This window comes from Rattus norvegicus, chromosome 4 (assembly GCF_036323735.1).
Source record: "Rattus norvegicus strain BN/NHsdMcwi chromosome 4, GRCr8, whole genome shotgun sequence".
In the NCBI taxonomy this organism is placed as follows: Eukaryota; Metazoa; Chordata; class Mammalia; order Rodentia; family Muridae; genus Rattus; species Rattus norvegicus.
In genome coordinates, this window is record NC_086022.1 from 13,711,515 (window position 1) to 13,736,756 (window position 25,242).

At 43.6% G+C, this 25,242-nt stretch overlaps 1 protein-coding gene and 1 long non-coding RNA gene across 5 annotated transcripts in view; one reads left to right on the forward strand and one right to left on the reverse strand.

Moving 5' to 3' along the window:
• The window catches only part of Reln (reelin), a 426,762-nt gene that overhangs the window by 83,075 nt on the left and 318,445 nt on the right, over positions 1–25,242 (forward strand). The gene's annotated exons all lie outside the window — the stretch shown is intronic.
• On the reverse strand, positions 4,564–10,801 carry LOC134486550 (uncharacterized). The gene is made up of 2 exons (XR_010065746.1): positions 7,645–10,801; positions 4,564–5,265 (listed from the first exon to the last, which is right to left on the reverse strand). It is a non-coding gene; the product is annotated as an uncharacterized LOC134486550 (long non-coding RNA).

The window sequence follows — 25,242 nt, forward strand, 5'->3', positions numbered from 1 at the left end:
GCCAGTTTCCTTCCAAGTTGTGATTTTGTGTGTCGTGCCCATGAAGCCATTGCTTATGTCAGTATAAATAACCGTTACTGGTAACATGTGGCCCGGATGGTGTGTTCTAACTGTTGAAATGTAGTTAGTTTTAGTTATCCCAACCTGTGGGTGGGTACAAACCAGGGACTGGGGCCTCACATGCAGCATTACCATAGGTTTCCTTTTACGCATTCTTGTCTGTGAAAATACACACTCAGTACCCTTTTCATTCTCTGACGTTAGGTGTTCACATGTAAAGGTTTTTCACACCACATGCGTGACCTCTAACCTGAGTGCCACTTTATGAACTGAAATTGCTTCGGACCCCAAGACTTCTCCGCGCTGAGCCAAATGGGCTCCAGGACATTGCTTCACACAGCGCCACGTGCCAGAGGTCAGACAGATGGTAAACTAGGCCGAGATGACCCTTGGTTTTCTCATTCGAGCAGTTGTGGATATTTTAATGGCCCCCATTTGCCTTATGCTGTATTTAACAGCATTGAACCGCCGTCTCCCCTCCCTCCCCATTACAAGTCAACAGCCACCATGTATATTTGAGTAAGGATTATCAAACACAATTTGCCCAGAAGTCGTACAAGCATCTAAAGCTAATTAGCCAAGTTTAAATAATCACAGAGCCCTGCTCTAATTGGAAAGAAGCACTGTTTTGCTTGCCAGTGCATAATCACTAATTAACAAGACGATAAAACAACCATGCAGTCGTCATATCTAGAAGACTCTGTTAGTTAATTAACGGATGAATTGGTGCCAAGTTGACATTGGTATCGAAAGTTCATAGATGGAGTTCTTCTGTCACATAAGTGTATAAATATGCACAGTTTGTAAAGATGATGCTGTTGAGCCAGAGCAGAGCATGGGTGGGGCCAGCCTTCGTGGTTTGGCTTAGCCTTCCTATGGTTAAGGTCATGGCCATTATATTAAAGAAGCACGGCTTCTTTGGTTCTGTGCACTCGAGACACCAGCTGCTGGCTGCTGCAGTGCTGTTTACGCACAGCATTTGAAGCTTCTTCGTTAGTTTGCTTTTCTCTCGATCCTCATAATTGTCTGGGCCATCTTAGCCTTGAATTTTCCTCACAGAATTGGGCCATGACCTCTGCATTTCTCAGATTATTGGAGTCAGGCTTGACTGCATAAGACGGGTAGCTAAAGAAAGATCGCCAAGGAGACCGGAAGCTTAGCTGCCAGCCTTCTTCCCGAATTCTGTTAATTCAGGAGGGCAAGGGTTACTAAGGCCTTGTTCTTCACAAGTATTTGAAAACATACATTAAGGCCTTGTGCCTGAGAGAGAGATTGTCTCATGTAGACCAGGCTGGCCTCAAGCTTGCTGTGAAATCGAGGACTCTCTTAAGCTTCTGATCCTCTTACCTCTGCCTCCCAAGAGCTGGGAGTACAAGTCTGTCCCACTCTGCCTGTACAGTACATTTTTGAAAGTTAATGTTGTGCCTAGAGTAGCAGGCCTTTGCGTTTTTAATAAAATCCCTTGAACTTTCCGTTTATGCGAATAGAGAATTTGATTTCTTACTCACTGTATGAATGGCCGTGTGAGAGTATTAAAAGTTACATCAGTTTAAGAAGTTTTTGACTCGCTGGGGAGACTTAAACCTCAATTGTTTTTATCCTATTTGTGCAAAATATTCACTGCAGCGAAGAATAAGTTAAAACATACAAATGGAATTCAATGCCACAATTACTATGCTGTGCTCTTTTGGATACTACAGGCTTAGAACTGTGGCTGTGAGTTTTGAGGAAACCTATTGACATTACGTATTCGATTGACCCCGAAAGGTTGTGTTGTCGCATGAAGAAAACTATTAAGTGTGCAAATAACTGGATCCATAAATCTCATTTCTTGAAAAAAAAAAAAAAGAGAATAAGTTACAAGTCAAAAAAAATGGCTGTAGATTTAGAAGCTTCTAGAATAAGAGGATGCTAAGTTGCTCGGGAGAAAAGTATCTGGAAAACAAAAACACTCACTCTTCTCCTGGTGGAATAATGTGTGACACACGAAGAAGAGTTTGTAGCAGGAGTACGTGGTCGGTTGTACACACAGTTAACACACGGAGACTTCCAGGAGAATTAGTGCAGTGCTGGTGCTTAGTAAACCTGAATGTATTGTTTTCTAGTCAGTCCTCAGCTATATCTGAGGGCATCTCTTTTTTTTTAAGGAGAGCACAGAAAACTGTGGAGTTACAGGAAGTTGGTTCACTGCTGTCAGGTGGGTTCGGGGGAACGGAGCTCCGGTTGACAGGCTTAGCAGGAAGTGCCCTTTGGCTACTGAGCCACCTCACCAGCAAGCACCTGGGTACAGTTTCTTCAAAGGATGAAGGAAGGAGAAACCTGCCACGCGAGGGTTTGACTCCGTGTTATAAGCGTACTCCTGGGATTGCTGTTGGGAAATACTCAGCCAAATGCAGACACGTCCATCCCTCTTCATTTCAGGGACAGAGTACTGTTACCACTTAAACATGTCAGCATGTCGGGAATTATCCTGTGAACGTCTTAGCTCACGTGAGTGTGTATTTGTGGCTCTTGGCTGCCAAATAGTAGGGAAAGGCTCCGCCCTTCACAGCGCCATTAACTGTCCTCCTCCGCCAAGTCCATCCGACACTGAGTGGGCACACATTGGTGTTCAGACATCTGCGTGTTAGAGCTTAGTCGTGTAAAGTTTCGCCTTCCTCGGGAACAAAGCCGTGCATCAGTTTGCTTGGCCACACCACGGAGAGGACCGAAGCACAGTTCCATCTCTAGGTCGCAGGACACCCTCGAGCTCCCTAGCAGATCCTGGTGTTGAACGTGTGAGCACTCCCTATGGAGGTGGCCAACTGGTAGATCTGGAGATAGACACAGAAGGGCCTTCAGCCTGCCGCTCAAGGGTCTGTAATCCTAACCCTGTGGGTTAACCTTGAGCAGTCTGCGTCTTTTCAGAATCACAGGGCAGACACTCGCCAGCTGCATGTGGCCCCCTGCATTCTGCCTTCCTGTAGGGGAGGCCATCTTTGCTCTCAGCTTAAGGGAATAGGAAGTAGACTCCTTGCTTGCTTCCTCTGCCCCATGGCAGCGTCTTTCTCTTCTCTCTGCCCATGAGTAAGTTGTAGACCAGGTTCCTTCCTATCTATCCCCCTTCTACAAACTGGTCACAGAAACCTGTCTCCAACTGTCTCGCCCAAAGTCTTTTTTCTTTAGGCTCAGAACTAAAGACATCGTTTTTCCCTTTCCTGTCTAACTGTAGGTTAATGACTGGTCACATGACTCTTCTGAAATGCGTTATTTCCCGTGAGCCCACCTTTCTAGATATGCCAATGCCACGGAAAATGCACTGATTTTAATTTTAAATAACGCCACCTAATTATCCTTCCCAGGCATGCAAAAGAACAAATTAGGAAACTTTCGGAGATTTGTCCCATGAACTTTGTGTGGCGGTCAGTAAAAAGCGTGGATGTCCCTTCTGTCACTGGACAAGGTTTAAGATTCAGGTCCTCAGGCTTGACTGGCAGCAAGGGCCTTTACCTGCCGAGCCATCATGCTAGCTCCTTGAAATTATCTTTAAAAAAAATGTATTCTAACATAAACTTTTAAAAAATCGCTTGGTACCAGAAATGTAAAAAAAAAAGTCTAATATTAAATTCTTTTATGAAAAGTAGATTATTAGGCCTTTACCCGCAGAGTCTGAGCATAGGGATAGAGGAAACACCAGTCAGCAAGGAGTGGCAGGCACAGGTGGCACGCAGTTCACAAGGAAGGGAAAGAGGGCATCCTGTAGAGTCCTTATGTGTCTGCCTCATGATGAACTTTTGCAACAGATGCACTAGAAGAAAAGGAGGGTATCAAAGACAGTGGGGGATGGGAAAGAGTCTGGGGAAGGTAACTTAGATGTGCTGGAGAAACGGAGGGGGAGCAATATAATTATGCTTCAACTAAAATCACTAAAAATTAAAGTTCAAAAAGTACATTAAAGAATTTAGAAGAATACTTTAAATTATGGAATACGACTTTATTCTCCCTAGTATAATTTTACTTTTCAAATGCTTCATGGTTGTGAAATCTATTTTGTAGAATTATATATACATATATATAATTTAAAAATAAAAATACTGTAGCAGAAATCGTTGTGATCTCATAAGCATTACTCTGTTACCCTCATGTACATCTGGACATTGAATCTATTGTATTGATCCAGATACACAAATGGGGAAATAACATTTGTTTCTGGTGCACGGGCTGAAGGAAAGCATTTATGGGCAGCACTCATTGCATGCAAGGTAGTTTCTCCTCTGTGACTTACCCAGTTATCAACATAATTCTCCCATGGAAAAAGGAATCCCTGGGTGCAACCATATGGGAAGCCAGATGTTTGTTGAAAAAAAAAGTATATAATATGATAGACAGTTAGGTATAATACACAGTGTGGTGTGATAGACAGGAAGGTATGATACACACAGTGGTGTGATAGGCAGTGAGGTGTGGGGCACACTGTGGTGTGATAGGCAGTGAGGTGTGGGGCACACTGTGGTGTGATAGGTGCAGATGGTAAGTACTAGAAGGTTAGAAACATTTGTTCAGAGTTGGGATGGAGGAACTTCTAGCCATAAAAGTCTAGGTGAAGAAAGGGCCAGCCTCTCTTCTGAAGTGCTTATCAAGAGCTGGGAAAAGGCAGCTGGAGGAGCTCTCATCTGAGTGTGAAGCCTACACAGGTGTGTGGCAGGAGTCGGCTGAGCCAACGTGATTTTTTCCCCCACTGGAGATTAGTCGTGTGCCTCATAAGGAACAGGAAATACAGTCAGCTCAGTAAAGACAGGAGCCTGCACAGCTGTGTAATTTACAAACCAGGGTCACGCACATAATCCCTCATAACTCAAGCTGCAAGGTATGTAATTGGAGCACAGTGTTGTCTTCATACAAAACGGGGTGTGTGTTCCAGCTCAGGTATAATGGCTGAGGAAGACTCCAGGAGATAAATAAAGGACGTTTCAGTTAGATAAAAGCTCTTCCTTCCTTCTCTAGCAAATTGACTTTGAAGGAATTCTACCCGCAATTGCTACTCTCCACTTTTTGACCCAGAAACAATAGGACACCAGAGTCACATCGTGTTTTTTATTGTTTCCCTCGCTAAATATAGACCTTGATTGCTCTTACTCTACAAGAGCCTTGGTGTCTTCCCGTGTCAGCGTAGCATGATGTAGGGCAGACCAAGGACAGCTGTTTTCTGTCTGGTGGACGCACTGTCTAGAAGCACAGAGAAAATGGCAGTCTTACTTAACATAATTATCAGAGCCTGAGAGATGGCTCTGGGACTACAAACACTACTTGCCCTTACAGATGACCTAGGTTCAATTCCCAGCACTCACAGGGTGGCTTACAACCATCTCTAATTCCATTTTCAGGGGATCCTAACTTCATTCCTGACTTCTGCAGATACCAGGCATGCATGTGGTACACATACATGCGTACATACATACATACATACCATTAGTACACATAAAGTAAAAAAAAAATCCTAAAATAGTTCTTGGTACTTGAGCACAGCCAGGACACAGGTATATTGTAATACGTAAGGAGACCTGAGGTGTAGAAGCAGCAGTGGGTCACATCAGCAATATGTCATAGAACTGAAGACAGAATTGCAGTAGTAGCAACTGCCAGCATTCAGAGTCTATACACAGGACCCAGCTAACTTAGTATTGGGCTGCCCTGGTTTTAAACACAGGAGTGTTGCCAGCTTGGAGGAGACTGGGGATGTTTGCAGTGCCTGTCCTTTGACGGAAGCTTTGCTGTTCTCATTTGTAGTTCCTGTTCACGGAAAGAGTAATACGTAAGTCCTGAGAGGATTTTCTGCCTCCACCCATGCCTGGTTCCATTAACAGTGACAGACATGAGAAGGGTCCTGTTTCCAGTCCTGCACCAGCCTTTCCTCAGTAAGCCCTCGCGACTCTGAGGAGAACAATGTTTAACAGACTTTTCTGCACTTTCTAGGAATCTTGTACTTTAGCTCCCCCCTTCCGAGTTATGCCCATGGTAGCATATTCAAACGAGGATGGCGGAGCTCCAGTCTTCTGCTAGTGCTCTGTGAGTGGAACTGGCTGCACTCTTTCTATGAGCATTCCCACGTCGCTTCAGAGTAGCCGGCCAAGCCGATCTCCTCCTAAGATGTTAGATCACACAGGGTTTTACTTGTCTGACCTCAGAAAAAGATGGTCTTCACCTTCTAATGCACTCTGGGATCCGAGTCTTAGAGCAGTTTAGAGATAATGTGAACTTATCACCCAGGACGAGTAGGAATTTGTATAATTGGCTGGTTCAACTTCAGTTTTTTTCTCTCTCATTGGAAAAAGAGCTGGGTGATAAGATGTCAGACCAAGTGACTGTAACTCCCTGATACTTGGTATCCTAGTGCATTGGCTTAAAGGTCTATGGCCAGCAGGCCAGATGGGGATGTCAGGATCCTCCCAGGATCCGAGAGAGCCCGGATGAAGATGCTGGGTCATTAGGCCAAGTCACAGAGGCTGCAGACAGAGCAGCACCCTGCTGCACAGAGGGGAGTCCACACAGAGCCTCCTGGGGAATGCTACTGGAATCAGGTCGCATGCTGTCCCCCTGACCCTGTGCTTTTGTTCAGGACTGGGTTTGTTAGGAGAGTTTATGGATTTCCTAGCTATGGGGTTACAGGGCTTTGCCCTTCCTGAGGTTACTGGCTCTACAGAAGCCAAGAATAGGCTGGTAGGTGATTTTCCAAAGACTAACTACGTTCTAAAGCTTTGTACACATTTTTAATGTAAGCAACATGTTAAATACAAAGATGGAATTAAGCAAATGTTTTCATATGACCATCAAGGAAATGCGAAATATCGACAGTTTTGTCTTAGCTTTTGGGATTTTTCTGTGGTTTAGTAGCCAATCTCAGGTTCCTGGTCTAAGCCCCTTCAACAGAAAGAGGCCAATGGAAATTCCTGGGGAGGCAAAAATTCTTAGGTGTGTGTGTGTGTGTGTGTGTGTGTGTGTGTGTGTGTGTGTGTGCTTGTTCAGGTGATGTGCATGTAAGTGCATGCAGTATATACTTCTTTGTATGTTGTATGTCTGTTTACACATTATATGTGTGTGCGCACATGCATGTGAGTTTGGAGGGTGACATTGAGAGTCTTCCTCAGTTGCCCTCCATTGTGTTTTGGAACACAGTTTGCATGTATTTATCTGTGTTTATGTACCCGTCATGGCACGCGCGGAGGTCAGAGGCCGGCTTGCACAGTCAGATCTTTCCTTCCTACAGGTGGGACCCGTGGATCGAACACAGGTAGTCAGGCTTGGCAGCCAGCATCCTACCGGCTCAACCATATCACTGCTGCTGGCCCTGTTATAGTTTTTTTTGTTGTTTTGTTTTGTTTTGTTTTGTTTTGTTTTGTTTTGTTTTTTTGGTCAGGATCTCTCATTAGCCTTGAAGCTTGAAGATTTGCAAGGTTAGCTAGCCAGCGAGTCCCTGGTATTCTCCTGTTTCTACTTGGGGTTGGGGTCGCACCATTAAATCCACACACAGCTTTTCCCTTTCTATGTGCGGTCTGGGGAATCAGACTCAGGTCCTCATGCTTGTTGTACTCCAAGCAAGCGCTTTACCGGCAGAGCAGTCTCCTCCGCGTGGACGTCTCTTCCTAAGTGATCAGGTACAGGTGTGTTCTGATCCACGTTCTGGTTTTGTAGAGTCTGTCTCGATGCCTGATATCTGGATGCAGAGGAGGAGCCATGGGAAGCGAGGATTGAGAATCCAGGCATTCTGTTGCTAGTTACTGTCTCCCGGTGATGTTGGCATGTAAACGCAGAGTGATTCATGCCTTGCCCAGTCCTCTCTAGAAGCCACTGGGAGTGACTTAAGTTCCATTTTCATGCCTGTGTGTAACGAAGGGTGAACATGGTTTCCTTAGAACGCTGCTGAGGATGCCAAAGGGACCTGGGAGAGCCTTCGTAGCTCCAGTGCTTGTCAGTAGATCCGGCCCCACTGTCTTCCTTTCACCAAAGACATGACAGCATATTCCAATGAGAGCAAACGCAGACTGCCCCTTCCCGAGCCACACTCCTTGAATGTCTTTGTCTAGACTGTGTTGATCTCATGTCTGACCACAGAAGCCTCTTATACAGCCAGCATCCAGCTCTTACTTCCCTGTCCCATCTGTCCAGCCAGAGGAGACCACAAAGCCCAACGTGCTACACCCACCATTCATTTTCCTTTTCAGTTTTCCACGGGAGTCCTGGTCTTCTCGTAGCATTTTGGATATTCATCGTATAAAATTTCCCTTCTGTGTGTCTCCTTTTGGTTTGGTAGCATGCATTGTACCAGGAAAGGCTGCTTTCTGCACCTTTTAGGCTGCCTCACTCTGTCATGACTACCCAACGCACTGCCTGGTACAGGGCTTGAAAAGGAAAGACCTTTGTTTAGCTCATAGATGATCTCCTGACTCTTGGCGAGGGTCTCAGGGTACTTCCGTTCACAGCGGAAAGCTGAAGAGCTGGGACAGATACTAAGACGGAGATGGCTGCACAGCGCACAGGGAGAGCCTCTCAGAGGTGGCCGATGGCGAAGGGAACAGTTCTCTCTCGGTCGTGTCTTTCATCTTGCCCGCTTATTTCATGTTGAGTTTTGAGACAGCATGCTAACGCACCAGGAGCCCTGTACAGCAGAGTCCTCTCACAGTAACCAATCAAGTTAGCAGGGAAGGGAGCTTACTCCCTCTCTAGAACTTCATCGTGTCTCGGCTCTAACACTGGAAACAAAATCCTCATGTGACTTTTGGCAGTGACGGGCTACATTCAAACCATAGCACAGCTGGAATGTCCAGGGAAGGCTGCCTCCATCATGGCTCATCACGGGGCCTTCACCAAATCCCTCCTTCTTGGGATTTGTGTGAATGGTTAGGAGGGGTGTAAATGCTCCAGGCAAAATGGAAGTGGATACTGAACTCCATCCATGTCCATCCAGCTCTTCAGCAGCTGCCTTGTGTTGGTGGCTTGTCGTCTCTTTGACAACCGAATTGCTGAATTTGACCCGGGCCTGTGAATAGCACTGCAGACCTCAGAACAGCTATTCTGTTGATTACTAAAGACTCCTAAGCGGTCCTCTGGGCACAAACGTTTGGAGTGAAAGTCACCTCGGTTTGGTCCCCATATTTCCTTTTGAATGTTTTGCCTCTTATTTGTGTGTTTTATTTGCACTCAGCTTCTTGGATTCATTGGTTCCTCTACTTCCCTCTGTCCACTTTCTATCTCCGGTGGATTGCTAGAGAACAAGTTCAGGGGTGGCAGCTGCCTGGAATCATACTCTCCGTAGCACCTAGTGTGAAGGCAGCTATGCCATGAGCATAGAATTATCAGCAGTATACATGCATCCTTACAGAGCCTAGAAAATTATGATGTCTCACCGCGGGCTGATAAGTCTCTGGTGACCTCAATTGTTACCACAATTGTTGGTGCACCACCAGCTATTGCTGTTTCCCAGATAAGATTGTAACATGATGGGATTTGCTTAATTAGAATTACTCTTTCTGGTCTGAATATCAAAATGACTTTCATGTTTCCACAAAACAAATAAGGCACCATAGCTTAAAAAAAATCAAGATGTGCATTAATTTGTACATGAAAGATAATCCCTCCGATTGAAAGAGGCTAATTGGGGTTAGCGTCTGTTGGTGCGGAATCGTGACTGGCTTTGATAGACGTTTTAGCACGTGGTTAAATCCCCTTCTCAAACTTCCCATGACGGAGACTGTCTGTAGTTGATATCTTTTCAAGAATTTGACGAATAGCAGAGAAATCTTATCAGGACTAAATGTTTGTTCATTCCCTCTTGATAGGGATAATGAATCCCCTCCACCATTAAGGAAGGGTGAGCACATGCATGTGACAGGAACAGTTTGGAGCGGCTGTTTCTCCCCTTCTCTCTCCTCTTTCCACATATTCCCTTTTGCCTTTAAGAGTGACACAAACAAAAGACATTGCTTTCTAATTGTGGTCGTCGTCCCCTACTTATTCTTTTGGCACTGCTCATGAGTAAAGCTCATTGAGTAACATGCTCTAATATTGTTTTTTAGTAGAAGAATGATTTTTTTTTTCTTTTCTTTAAAGGCCTGGTTAGTGGGGTACTACATCTTGTATTAAAAGAATGTAATGCGTTTGGGTTGGACACGTTGTAATGTGGATATGTAACCATATTTTCTTAAAGTTGCATTTTCTTCTGACATTTAGAAAGTTGCTACAATGATACAGAGATAGGAGTGATGAAACAGGAATTAAGATGAGTACAGGAAGAGCTTAAAGAGGGAAGAAATGGTCATCAGATGGATTGGAGGAGAGGGGAAGGTGGGCAGATGAAGGTGTAGTCAGGGTAATGGAGATGTTTAGAATGACTGCTGGTGTTCGAGAAGTTACAGTGACCATATCAGGGCTTGTCTCAGAACTTTGTAAATGTTAGTGGTAGTAGAAATGGATATTTTTAAAAGAAAACCATTTGTAGGGTGGAGAGGCAAGATGGGGCCACAGGCAGACACAGATCAGAAGTAAAGCTGTAGGTTGGGAGGCCCTCTGTGGTATGGACCAAATAGGCCCTTTCATATAGACTTCCCTTACTTCCATTTTTGGGGATCTCTATATTTGGGTTCATATAAAAATATCTAATTAAAATAAAATGAAAGGTTTATTTAGAGAGCCACAGTTGATGGCCTGGCTCATCTGTGAGATTTTCACAAGGGACTGTGTTGGTTTGAATAAAATATTCTATGAAACATACTTCTGCCTTTGCAAAGTCCAGCATCTAGTGTATCAGAATGTGCTTAATGTATCAGCCTAACGTCTAGTGTATCGGAGTGTGCTTATTATGTCTGTTGCTGTCTACAAAGCACTGGAAAGCTGCTCAAAACAATACTGGTTACTTATGTGACCACGGGTCTGTCATTTGCCAGGGCTTCATGAGAAACCTTATCTCTAGTTTATGAAGAAACTGCTAAGGATGAAATAGCCGAGAGTCCGATGCCTCTGCTGGGAGAGCTGAGCATAGCTGATGCTGGAGTTGACTTCTGAAGGACAAATATGAATGGCAGGTGTGGGGGGCAGACGAGGAGGGTTCCCCATGGAAGGCCAAGACACAGGGCATAGTAGGATATGTTCAAGGGACTTGGAGTTAGTCAGAAGCCTCTGGGAGAAGGGAGCAAGGAACAGAAATAGAAGCATGTGAGTAGAAGCATGTGGTTAATTGCAGAACTGATGTTTATAGAAGTAAGCAGGCGCCAGATCTCCAAGGGTCCTGTTTACTGATCCAGAAACCACCCAGAGCCTTTTCTCAACTGAGTAAGATAACCACAGCTAATGATGTTGGGAAGAAATACTTACAGGAAGCGAGACGGATCAGACAAAACAGTGCAATCAGAAGAGGGGGCTTCCCCAGTCACAGTTGCAGAGCTGCCTCTGAGAAGTAGAAGACCAACAGAGTCCAATAGGTTATGGAGCTGAGGAAAGGTAAGGCAAGAAGGGGGTCTGTTCAGTCATGAGGAAGGATGGCTGATGACCTGTGTGAGTAGAGGCAGGGACACAACAGGAAGTGATGCGCTGGAAGAGACAGGAAAAGGAACAGTCGGAGGATATTGACACAAACTGATCGATCTCTTCATGGTGGAGAAACCTTGGCATAGTTAAAATAGTCAGTAGACAGGAGTCCACATGGTCTGAATACTAAGGACTAATAAACACCCAGAATGGTGGACATACCAGTTACCCCGCTGTGATCATTACACATCATACCTGTATTGGAGCGCTGCACTGTGTGCCCCATAAATATCTAACGCTACTGTGTATTACAGATGAAAGCCTGAGTGCAGTCTGGTAACCTGTGTCCTCAGCACTTGGGAGATGGAAGCTGGAGGACTGGAAGTTCAGACTCATTCTTGGGTAAACAGGAAGTGTAAGGCCGGCCATAGACACGTGGAATCCATACCAAAATAAGTAAAGGAAGAGTAAGTTTTTAAGGATAACCGATAGCGAAGAGCAAGACATAGTCATCATGTACTGCATTCCAAGGGGAAAAATGGCAGCCTAAGGGGTTAGCACCTTATCCCAGGTCAGCAGCCTTGAGCTGGAAGGACCGAAGCCATAAACTTAACCAGTTCCACATCAGCAGAACTCATGCTTCCTCATGACCACTGTGTGTCTGATGCTAATGATGACTGTGATGATCAAGGGAATTTTCCCTAATGAAATGGACACTAGGGGTGTGTGTGTGTGTGTGTGTGTGTGTGTGTGTGTGTGCGCGCGTGCGTGATGTGTGTGTATGCACACACACATACATACATGCATACATACATACATGCATACATACATACATACATGCATACATACAGCATGCATACATGCGTGCATACATACATGCATACATACAGCATGCATACATGCGTGCATACATACATGCATACATATATCATACATATATGCATGCATACATACATATGTATCTCCTATAATTACATCACCCTTCTTTTACTACATCTTTACATATCAATCACATTGTGACAATGAGTCATAATTTGTATCACAGATGAGCTGTACATAAAAACATAGCTAAAAATAACTTTACAAATATGAGAGTTAGGGGGGGTGACACCCAGAGGGCTCACCCTTCTTGAGGAAAAGGGAAGGGGAGAATGGGGGCATCTGTGTGAGAGGGAACTGGGAGGAGACGGGTGACTGACTTTGGGATGTAAGGTAAATACATACATTAATTAACAAACATGTGAGTTCCCTTTCATGTTTAAAGCTCTAGTCTTCGTTTTAAACCTACAGTCGCTCACAAATTACACCTAAATGTGCATGTTTTCCTCCCAGAATGTGTTAGGCCACCGTCTGATGTGAGGGCAGAAGGTAAAGTCACCTGCTTCTTAAGCTCACTGTCATCTAGCCGACACACAGAAAGACAAATGGTCTCAGCGTTGGTTACCATTAGGAAAAAGTTCCCTTACGTTTCCGTAGCCGCCTTTTGTTTCAGGGGGCGGGGGTGCTGGGAGGTCTCATTTAAACACTCTGCAGTGTTAGATCTGCTTGCAGAAAGTGCGCTGAAAGCAATCTTATATTCTCTCTCTCTCTCTTTTTTAAACGTTGCAGTGATACATAGGTGACAAAAGTGGCTCAGGGGAAAGGGAATTAATGGCTGGGCTGGAGCCGCTATAGGTGGAGAAGATCAGTTTTGAGAAAGATGTTTCATTTTTCCTACCGATGTCCTTGGTTGTCAAATCCTGAACATTAGAAACACATCCAAACTAAAATTGGCCTGTGGGAAAGACAGCAGTCAAGGTTATGAAAACATCAGAAAACAGGGAGTTATCCCACCCAGTCGCAGCATCTCGGAGAAGCTGCAAAATGCTGACAGCACCCATGTTGCCAGCTGGGCCATCTGTTCGGGCTGCTGCCGGCCTGCTCAGTGTCGGCAGGGAGACACCTGTCATGGGCAGTCACATGTTGCAGGAAGCAGAGTGGTTGGGGTTTGGCAGGTCAGACCCTTCTCGGAATCAGAAGGAGACACGAGCTTTGGCACTGCACGGCCGCATATGGTATATCGTCCTTGCGGGGGCCGGCGGGAGCGGGGGGGACACAGTAGCAGTATGGTTGGGCTCTCTCCCTGTGGTGGACAGTCTCAACGATCCTTGATGAAACATCAGACCATAAAGAACCCAGCAGTGCTCTCCCCGCCTTGACTGACTCTAGTTGTCGCTGCCTTGTGTGTAAAACGTGAGGGAAGGGGATAGCAGCAATATCACTGGAGGTAGCAAACAGTGATGTGTGTATTTACCTGTTTTAGGTGCTCCTGTGTGTGTGGTCTCTATTCTACGAATCATAGTTCAAAAGAGAAACACCCTATGGAAATTCAACCTGGAATTATTTGAGTCACTTACTCAATATCCCGCAGGCAGTCAACTAACATTAGACCTGTATCTCTCATAATCCCAAGAGTGCCTTCTCCACTCTGGAGGGATGTAGTTGGTGGCATTTTGTATACTCCTTAAAGTTCAAGGTTCTTTAGACAACATTAACTCCAGTCCTAGTGAACACTAAGATCTCAGTCTCAGGTGTACTCCCTTAGTAAAGCCTGCATTTTGTCTGGATTTCAAATCGAGTGTCTGGAAATAGAAACAAACCCCCGATCATTTGTCTGTTTGCTGGAAAAGAAAATTAATAGAAGGTCAGTCTCTAATTGATCTGCAGTCAGAAGCATAGATTATGTTTGGGAGACAAAACCTGACGCATTTTTAAAGGGGCTTTGGGAATTTACCTTGCTTGAAGACAGGAACGCAAATTTGATACCATTTATTTGTTGAAGGCTAGTCTTTAAATACTCCGTCCCCATCCTGGGTACAAATGTCTGTATTCTTTTGACATATATGTTAGAACTGACTTTTTTCTTCTTTTGAGGATAGTGGTGGGATCGAGACTGGTTTGCTGTATAGATGATGTTTGCCTCAAACGGTAAACTTTAGCCTCCAGCTGCCGGGATTATCGTCAGGCAAGCATCATGATACCTAAAGAGACAGCATTTTAAAGCAAGGCAAGGCGTTTAGTCTATAGGGTGTGCCAAAACCTGCAGGAGGAGGGGCTCCTTGTGCCCATGTCTAGTTGAAGCCACTTAAGCAGTGACTCTGTTGTATTACAGGGTGGCATTCCTCAGGTATGGAAGTCAGGAGAAGGGGTCAACCCCCTCAGTCGATATGTACCTACAGGTTTTTAAATGTATCAAAGTAGATAGCCAAGATACAATATTGAAGAAACTTTATTTACAAAGATCAGGGTAACTATAAGTCAGGGACACATAGGAGAGGGCCGTGGCCTGGGAGCTAAGGCACGAAGGATACTGATTTTATAGTAATGAAATTTGCGGATCCAGGAAATAAATGAACCAGCATGCGGCAGGACTATGGGTGCTGAGGAGAGTGTGGCATTTTTTCAGTAAGTAAAAGACGTTTAACGTGGCTAGAGAAGAAACCAAATATGAGGTCCGAAGAAGCTGGGATCAGCTCTGAGCCCACAGGCTGTGACGGGAGCTGAGGTTTGGCATGGTTTTAACTGGTAAGTCATGTAATCAAACTATAATTATAATGGCCCTTCTGGACCCAGAATGTAGGGAAGGGAGGAGGCTTGGAGAGAGATGGCCAGGACTGGAAGAAGAAGACTAGGGGATCATCCAGGGAGAAATGACCAAGGCTGAGCCAAGGTAGTGACTGGCCAAAGGGCTAGATGGGTCTTCAAATTTGCAAGGGATCCATTATGGTTCAGGCAAAATGACCCTGAAAGGTAATGCTTAGGTTTCTGTCCTGAGTGTACAACCATCCCTCTGAGAGGGAAGACGTTGGGAATAGCAACAAGCCAGACAAGACGGGTTAGGATCCTCACAGGGAAGTGTGCGCTATGCAACAGAAGTAGCTTCAAAAGTTTGTGGCTTAAGACACATCTAGGAATGAGCTATCGAAGCCGCAGAGTGAGTGAAAAGGAAAAGGGAGAAGAGGATTACAGTAAACTGAGGCTTCCTGATGCCCAGGGAATGGCAGGCAGATTAGCAAATGCCTGTGAGAAGAGGCAAAGGAAAAGGGGGACATTTGATGAAAGGGCTTCCAAGAGCGAGAGAGAACAACTCTAAAAGCGGTAGGGTTAGCAAGTTGGACTGTGTGGAAATCAAAACAAAAAGTCTAAGAAGTGCTTGTAGGATGTAGCAACCTGAAGGTTGTTGGTATCTTCGTCAGATAGTCCACCTCAAAAAAACAGTAAGTGAAAATGACTCATTTTAAAATTAAAATTTAAAGCTTGAAATAATTGGTTTTGGCTAAAATTATTGCATGAGTTCTAATACGTGATTTGATTTATTTTTCATATTTCGAGTCAATTTTCCAAAAGCATTAGCATCATATGGTATGAATTTGAGAAGTGTTTCTAGTTGAACATTTTAGATGAAGATTAGTAGGTCACATATTCACACAGTGGAAATAAAACCACCCATGCATCAGGCCTTATCCTATTAACACTCCATGTAATTATAATATGAAGGATTACTAGTGCCAACAGAAGGAACAAAAGTACTAAGACCTTAATGATAGTAATCACTTATATTTGATAGCATTTTGCACTTTCATGTACAGTCAAAGATGAACAAAACCATGCGATCTGATAAGTACTTTTGGAGAGGTCGTAACTGATTAAGAAAAGCAACACTATATATAGTTGGTGTTTGGTGCTTTCAACAGTAAATCCCCCATTTAACACTCAATGGCTTTATCCTGTCTGACTTCTCCCTGTGTAGAGCTTTTCACAGCTTGCCATAGTGGACTCCCCGCCCCCAACACACACAACCTTGTTTTGTTTTTTTTTTTTTCTTGATGGTAAAGCAAACATATCTTCGGATGCTTAAAACAGCCTAACAATCTATCGTAAATTGGCCTGCTGGGTGGACTGCGTTTCTTCCCATCTCTCTGTAGAACTTAGTCCGATGGAGATATCTGTAATGGTCAGTTGCTAGGCAAAGTGAAGAGCTGAAGCCAGGGCCATCAGTCCCTTAGGATGCATAATCAAACAGCAGTATATGACCCTGCCCCAGCAGCAGCGTGACCACTGTGTGAATTCATTTGCTGTTTTCTTTTGAATGCTGCCTCAAAAATATGTGCTAGAAAGAGGCTTTTATGTGGCTCTGTGTTGGCTCTTGGGGCTTGTCTCTCACATGTACTTAAAATATGAATTATGCCCCAAGTCTCTTAAATCTCTTTGGAATCATTCTACTCCAAGGAAGTTTCATTTAGCAAGTCCCACAGTGATTTCTGTTCATCAATTATGGAAGAGAGATTCAGGGTTTTGAGTTTTAACTGGTTGCAATTTTTGACATTTCCAGACTATGCTGGGGGAAAAACATCCCAAGTCCTTTGTATATTCTTTTCAGAGACGGTCAGCCAAGTCTGGGGCTTATAGCTGTTTTATAGCTTTAACAAGGCATTTTAAATTTGCTTGAGAAATGATGAATATCTAGCATCTTTTTGGAGTAACGACATTAAATCTTTGTTTTGTGTAGTACTAGCCTATAGTCAATTCTGCAACAATGTTTCAAAATGTAGTCTGGGTCCACTCAGAATGGACTGTTAGAATCTGCTCACTGTCCCATGGTCAGAGGTGTGAGCAATTACTGTTAGACATCACAAGTCTAATTTCTAAGACTAGGAAAGAGGATGCAACATTTCTGATACAGGCGGTAGCATCTAAAGCCTCCGGTAGAAATGGCTGCATACCAGTGAGTAAAGCCAAACTCCACACCAGAAACCCATTTCCCTCTCAAAAGGCGCCGATGTGTTCTCCATGACAGGGATTGCTAATGTGTTTACCTTTCTCACTGTCTTCTCAGTCATACCGATTCTGAGATTGATTGGCTTATGATTATGAGATCATTCCAGCGTCTAAAATCTACTTGTATATTCAGCTTAGGTACCAAGAAATCCAGAAAGGCTTTCCCTTGGGAAGAAAGACCCAACTTGGAAGGTCTTTAATAGAGAGAGCAGGATGGTTTGAATGTTGAATCTGGCTGGATTGCACAGCCCTGTGACTTCACTGACTGTGCTACAGAAGTTCAAGGCGATTAGCCATTAATTCAATTGCTTAGCAGGTAGAAAATAACCAAAACTCTCAGAGGAAAGTAACACAAATCATATTTTCTGCATTTTAAAATCAAGAACCATGACAAAATGCAGTATAATGTGATTATAGGATATGTGTGTGTGTGTATATATATATGTATGCATATAAATTTTTAAATAAATAGATATTAGTACCCTATTCAAAGTTTGCCACAGAACACAAATATGTATGCATATGTATATCATATATGGTATATGTCAGTGTGTGCATATATATTAATATATCGATGTATATATAAATAAAAATAATAAAAGATAAATACAGGCTTAAAATATTTATTGTACCATGTTGAACCTAGCTTCTTGCTTCAAAACTTTAAGGTCTATACTCTATACATCAAAAAATGTATATATTAGTACTTTCAAACCTCAGTATATTGAAAGGACAAGTAAAAAGTGGTTAATGTAAACACAAATATATAAAAATTACATTAAATACAAATATGTTAACTACTCTTTAAAAGGCAGAGATTTAATAATCTAAAGAAAAGATCTAAAAATCAGGACCCAACTATATCCTGTCACACAGAAAAACACAGGTTGTAAGTGAAGGGATGGGAAGAGATTTGCCGTGTAAATAACATGCATAAGAACCTAATGATCGTGTAGAAATATGGCAAATGTCAAAGGAAAGATAACGATAGAAGTTAACAAGGAAAGCCAACTGGGCAGGACAGGGGCAAATCAGAGAGAATAGCATTGGTCATAAGGAACATAAAAGAACTACTCAGCAGAACCTGGGAATTCGTAAAGAAAGAGCTAGAACAAACGAAAAACTCAAAAACCCAAGACAGGGATGTAAAATTGGACAGAGTTCTCTCATGCATCAGGCACACATAGAAACTGCTGTGTGGTCAGGGGATGGCTGTCAGATTATTTTTTTTTCTGAAAAATATCCTGGGCTGACATAAGTGCAGATCCTTAAGCTACACATGGTGACTTAGAAGCAGTTTTCAGTCTGGGTTCTGTAAAATTTTTAATAACAGGATTTAGTACAGTTGGCTTGGTTTATTTTGATGTGAAGGTAGGTTTTAGGTAACATTATTTTGTCTTTTAAATCTTTCTGTATACCCAAGAAGCTTGTGAATTATAAAAATACCAACATTGGCCTTAAATCTTGCTTTGCGTGGCCCACGATCCTACCGGACCTTCATTTTGAACAGGTTGAGGGTTGGTTGCTGGCTTCCTCTTGACTGATTAGAAACAGCTCCGAGTGCTTAGGCCGCAGATGCAGGTGGCACCTCCTGGTGAAGGAGTGGGATCTGCTCCCTGTTTGTGTCCCTGTGGGGCACATTCCCACTTATGCGTGAAGGTGGCCTTGGGGTGCCTTTAGGGAGGTCCCTTTTTCTCCTCAAAACACAGCTTTGGATTTTGTCAGGCTCTTGGACAGAGCAGGAGGGCACTTGGCGCCAGGAGGAAAAAAGGCTTTGAAAGGGGAGGAGGGACGACGTGGCAGATGGATTTGGCTGACTTCACGGCTTTGCCCAGGGTTGACTCTGGTTCAGAATATGAATTAGGCTGCTGCTGATTGCCCCACATTGTTTTGTCTCAAAAAAAAAAAAAAAAAAAAAAAACAAGGCAGGGGAGAGTTTGGTAGATTGTTGTTCCCTTGTCTTGCTACTCAAGAATAAATCTGCTCCTCTGTTATGACATACGTATCGTAGCTGCTCCCCGCCAAGGAGCAGACTGAATTTCTCGATGGCATGGAGGAAAATGTTACAACACGGGGACACCGCCAGGGGCATTTGGTTTACTGTTATTGTTTTTGTTTATAACATTAAGAGGTAAGAATTGTAAGTCAGAAATGAACATGGAGGTTGAAGAAACACAGATATTCTTCATAGGGTTTTGGGGTATTTTTAGTTCAATTTTTTATTCTCTCCTTATTGAAATATAATAGCTGCACCGTCAGCTCACACGTAGATCTAGCACATTTTAAAATGGCTTATAATATATATTCAAAAACAAAAGGTAGCACGGAGTCTTCCTGTTTCCTTGCCCAGAGGACACATAGCAAACCTACGTGTGCGTTTGTTCTCCTGCACCAAGGCCACATAATGAACTAATCTTTCTCCTAAGGGCTGACATTTTAGAGGAGTATTACCGAACTGGGAAATAGAAATGATCTGGCTTATCGAGTTTCTCTGTTTAAATGAAGGCGATGCCTCATCGTTTAAAACCACTGTGTGCAACAATGAGCGCCAATAAATAACATTTATTCTCTAACAAGATCCACACAGCAGCGTTCAGCTAGGCTGCTTCAGGTAAACACTGGCTGCCCTGGCTTCAGCTACTGGGACCGCCTCAGTAGCACCTACTCAGTCTGGTTCCTGAGCAGACTTGGCTTTCAGGGGCCCATTGTTCTAGAATACTGTGTTTTGGACTAGTATAGTTTAGGTATCTCCTAGTGTTATTTGGTTTATGATATTGATATGCGAGGGCAAATTAGGCCTAGGCTAATAATTCCTTCTCTAGGTAATTAAAAGCATCCTATAGCTCTTTGGCCCGAAAGGATGTGTGTTAGGGATGGGTGAGGCTATAAGTGACAGATAGGAAAATGTGAAGGGAATTTACCTACATGTGTTTGCTTTATTATCTCGTGTCTTCTGTGGTTTCCACTGGGAGGTGTAGCTTGTGTTTTGTGTAATGAGTTCTCTCTCTTATAGAATGATGAAGGATACATGTTCTGGGGTACATGTTTTGCTAGTACTTATGCTTAGTCAGTGCATTTCCCTGTGCCTGTGGAACCTACAATTTCATTTATTTTTATTTAAAATATAACCAATACAGTGAATAGGTCCTGACAGAGAAGCAAGACTGCATTTGCTGTCAAGTCTGCTGGAAAGCAGTTCTGTAACCTCGCCATAGCAGGGTTTGTGGAAGACACGGACAAAGCAGATTTCGAAGGGTTTTGCTCAACCTTTATCAACCTGTTACTGCTTTGAGCATGCAGTGCTCTTCCGTGTCGCCTGACGTGGTACTTACCACTTTAGGTGGAATAGGTCAACCTTATCCCATTTCCGGGCCCAATTGCAAGAGAGAGACGTATTTTAAGACAACAGCAATTTTTTTCACATTGGTTGTGGATTTCCATTTGTGAAGTATTTATTTGAGTCCATGATTCATGTAACATACTACCAGCACGAATCTGTGATCGTCACTGGCTTGCTCCACATGGCTGGCAAAGCACTACTTAAGGAAATGCCCTACAGGCTTGCCTTCAACCTGATTTTATGGAGACGTTTTCTTCATTGGAATTCCCTCCTTTTAGTTGTCTTTAGTGTGTATCAAGCTGATATAGAACCACTCAGCAGTGTTTCGATGGACACACACACACACACACACACACACACACACACACACACACACAGAGCAGCTTTATTTGTAATAGCCAAAACTACTGAGATCAGCCTAGATGCCCCTCACCAAAGAATGGATAAAGAAAACGTGGTTCCTTTGCACAATAGAGTACGACTCAGCTAGCAAAACAAGGACATTATTTAAAATTTCAACTCAGTTTCTGTTGACTTTTTCCTATTTTCTATTTTTGCTTTTATTTTTCTCTTTCTGCTGGTTTTAGCCTGATTTGTACTTTGGCAATTATTTACTTAAAATAAAGTAATTCACCTTAGGAAATCTATCTCCTTCAGAAGTACCGGTGACATTGTGCTAAGCAAAATGAGCCAGTCTCGGAAGGAAGGGCAGCACCGACATAATTCCTGGTGTATGTGGAATCTAAAAGAGCCAAGCTCACTGAAACAGAGGTGCAAGTGGTGGCTGTGCCAGGATGAGGCAGATGGAAGGCTGTCTGTGGGTGTGAAGTTCTCAGAATGCAAGTGACCTCCGGTAGGGTCTAGGGATCTGTTCTCATCCCTGTGCGGCCTGTAGGTAACAGGGCCATTTGACGTGGTTAACAGTACTCTACCGTAAGTCCTAATGGTTTTTCAAAGTAGTGGATGGTATGCTGGGTGTCTTTATTGTAGTATACAGTAAGGCTTTATTCTTTTTCTGATGCCACATGAGTGTGTGCTTGAGATGTCAGCACAGTAAGACTGGACTAGTTGCTTGAAATTGTTCCATTGTGTTTGAATTATAAGAATTCAGCTGTGCTCAAGAGAGACAGAAGAATCAAATGAAGTAGTGTGAGTGGTTCTTCCCATACATCATCAGAGAGTGTGTGTGCAGGCACACAACCCCACACACACATCATACATACCACACCATGCACACTGCACACACACACACACACACACACACACACCATACATATCACACCACACACACACACAAACACACATACCACACATATCACACCACACACACACACATACACACACACACCATACATATCACACCACACACATACACATAAACACACATACCATACATATCACACCACACACACACATACACACAAACACACCATACATACCACATTTCACACATACACACACACCATACATATCACACCACACACACACACACACATACACACACAAACCATACATATCACACCACACACACACACAAACACACATACCATACATATCACACCACACACACACACACACACACAAACACACATACCATACATATCACACCACACACACATACACCATATATACCATACCACACACACATCATACATACCACACAACACCACACACACACACACACACACACACACCATACATATCACACCACACACACACACACACACACACACACACATACCACCCAACTGTTTGCAGGGGTAAACTTTGTGGCAGATAAATTATATTTCAATAAAGTTATTTAAGAACAAAATGAGAGGCAGTCAGATGGCTCAGCGAGCAAAGGCACTTGGTACCAAGCCTGGTGACCAGAGTCCAATCCCAGGACCACCCAGAGCTGAAGGAGGGACTGAGTCTTGCATGTCATGGTATATAGGACACACACATGCATGAATAAATACATGTCAAGATATTTCAAAGACAGAAAATAGAAATGAGGAGGAAGATACTTTGAGGGACACTGTAGTGTGTTAGCCGCTTAGCTTTAGTTCAAGTCGTCTCACTTGGCTGAACTCAGTTCATTGCAGGTTCTGTAATATTTGCACAGTGCAAGGCCCTGCCCTTGTAACATGACATGGAGATATTTGTCCATAGCACTACATCGTATGGCCAACATTTGCTTAGCAATCTCTGTTATTGGATCTTTGAGGCGGTTCGCTTGTCTTCTTTCTGTAAGTAAATAGTGTTTATAAAGCAGTTAGTGAATTCATCAAAACCCACTGTTGAACTCTATCCGCCACTTCCGGTCCAGTGAACGTGAGGTGTAACCACTCTTGTATCTAGCGGCAGAGACTGAGGGTAGGTAGAGCTTTAAGATCCAGATTTCCAGTAGGAAAACAAGCCCTGATCTGCAGTGTCTGCCAATTTCTGTGGTGTGAGTCTTCCCACTGTGGCCAGATTCCAGCTGCCAATACGATGCCACTAATTTGGACTTGGAGAGAGATGTGTGCTTGGCCCTCAGGACCGGCCAGCTCTACAGTCCCGTGGAGCTGCTTCATAAGGTTAGGAAGATTTATTGGGGGGGGGGGGCAAAGTATAGGTCATAGAATAAACCTTAAAACTGGTAGTCTACCGATTTTATTTCTCTGGGTCTCCCCCTCATCTAAGAGTTTCTTACGTTCTTTATTATGCATTTGCCAGCTTCTAAGCACTTAGAACTCAGTGCTATCAGAGGACTCATAAAACAGTGTGACTCTGTTCGCTGCCTTACTCCACATAATAACTGGCTGGCTACACTCTGTAATTAAATAAAACTTAAATACCTTGAGTCCCCGGGGAGCACAGTGTAGCAGTCTTAACTCCTTTGCTTTTTACAGAGTACATTGCAGGATGAATAGTAACTGTTTTGCAAGTTGAGTATAAAGTTGTTTGGAGGATTTCTCTAGCCTTGTCATCATTAATTGCCCGCTGCTGTTGCTAGAAACATCTGGGGGATATTAAACTTTTCCATTTATAGTTATGATATAATGAATGACATATACCCAATTCAGTTTATTACAGCTAGGCATGCATATTAAGACAGGAGATTGCACGCATGCCTTCGAAGGATGGGGTTTAACTGTGTGTTTACATAGACTTGATAATTTTGTTCTTGGGGACTTGAGGAACATTTGTTGCTGTCATTGTACACATTTAAAAATTTCAAGTACTCCTGGCTCCTCCTGGGCCCTCGGTGTGGTGCCTGTAGAACTCTTTCTTTTTTAGATTTTTCCAATCCCTGAAACTTCTTATGCTAGGTTCTGGGTTTTGTCCACTCTGATTTGGAGATGTTCCCTAAATGTTTTATAGAATAGCACAGTTAGAAACATAACGTAGGCTTGTTAATAGTTCAAGTTGCTTCCTTATGGGGAATGGGAAGAAATTAAATGTGTGGTGTGCCAGTTGTTTAAAAGAATACTCAGTCAGCTTGCATCGCGTTTAATCATGAGGTCGATTGTGACGCTGACATAGATTCTACATGAGCAGAGCCTCCTCATAAAGAAATGGCAGCCTTACCAACCGCACCAACACCAACCCTGCATTCAGTGTGCAAAGTATGCATCGTTGACTCACAAGAACGAAGCATTTAACTCCAGTTATTTTTCTATACGTTCTCAAAAAAAAGAACAAGCCCACCATTTTACGGGAACAGGAGTTTTCCGTAGTTTTCAGTGACTCTCACACTGTCATGAAGAGTTGACACTGTCAAAGGGAGGCATTTCCTTCCGTACTGTTTTGTACCCTGTGTAAGCCGGTGCTCAGCCCTTCACTGCTGGCAGTAAAGTATGTAAGGCTCCTTCCCCTCTAGGGCTAGCATTCACTGTAAGGCTAGTTAGCTACCACATCATTATTCATTGGTAAATAAGACGTTCAGCCCGTTGCCGGCGTCCGCTCGAATAACGCGTACTAGCTGCCGGGGTATTGCTCCCGTAGAGTCTCATTCATTACAGTGGCAAATGAGCGTGGTGATTGAACAAGGTGTACCGCCATGGCTCTAATGTAGGTGAGGAAGGAAACGTTCCTCTGCCAAGCCAGCCACCATACACCAATATCATGAGAAGCCAGTTATCACATGCGGATGCTTAGGGTCCGCAAGTAAACAGTTTGCAAACTTTGCAATACCCCTGTGAAAATGTGATAGGCAATGCAGGCCTGTAGACTCTAAAGAACCATGCCAAGGTCACTCAGCCACGTAAAGAGACAGAGATAGAGGCCACCAAGGTCCCATCCCAGTTGCACACTCTGTATCCATATTGAAAACCAACCAGGTGTGCACGTGCGCGCGCACACACACACACACACACACACACACACACACACACACACACACACACACACAGAAGGATGCCTAAGGAATTCCCAAAGGAAGAGTAGTTAGGTCAAATGTTACTGTGTTGTCAGTGTGTTAGAAATACCGCTGAAGGTGTGGCTAGAGATAAATGTGAAACATGAAGTCAGAAGCTCCCTGGAGCCCTGAAGAAGTGCTTTTC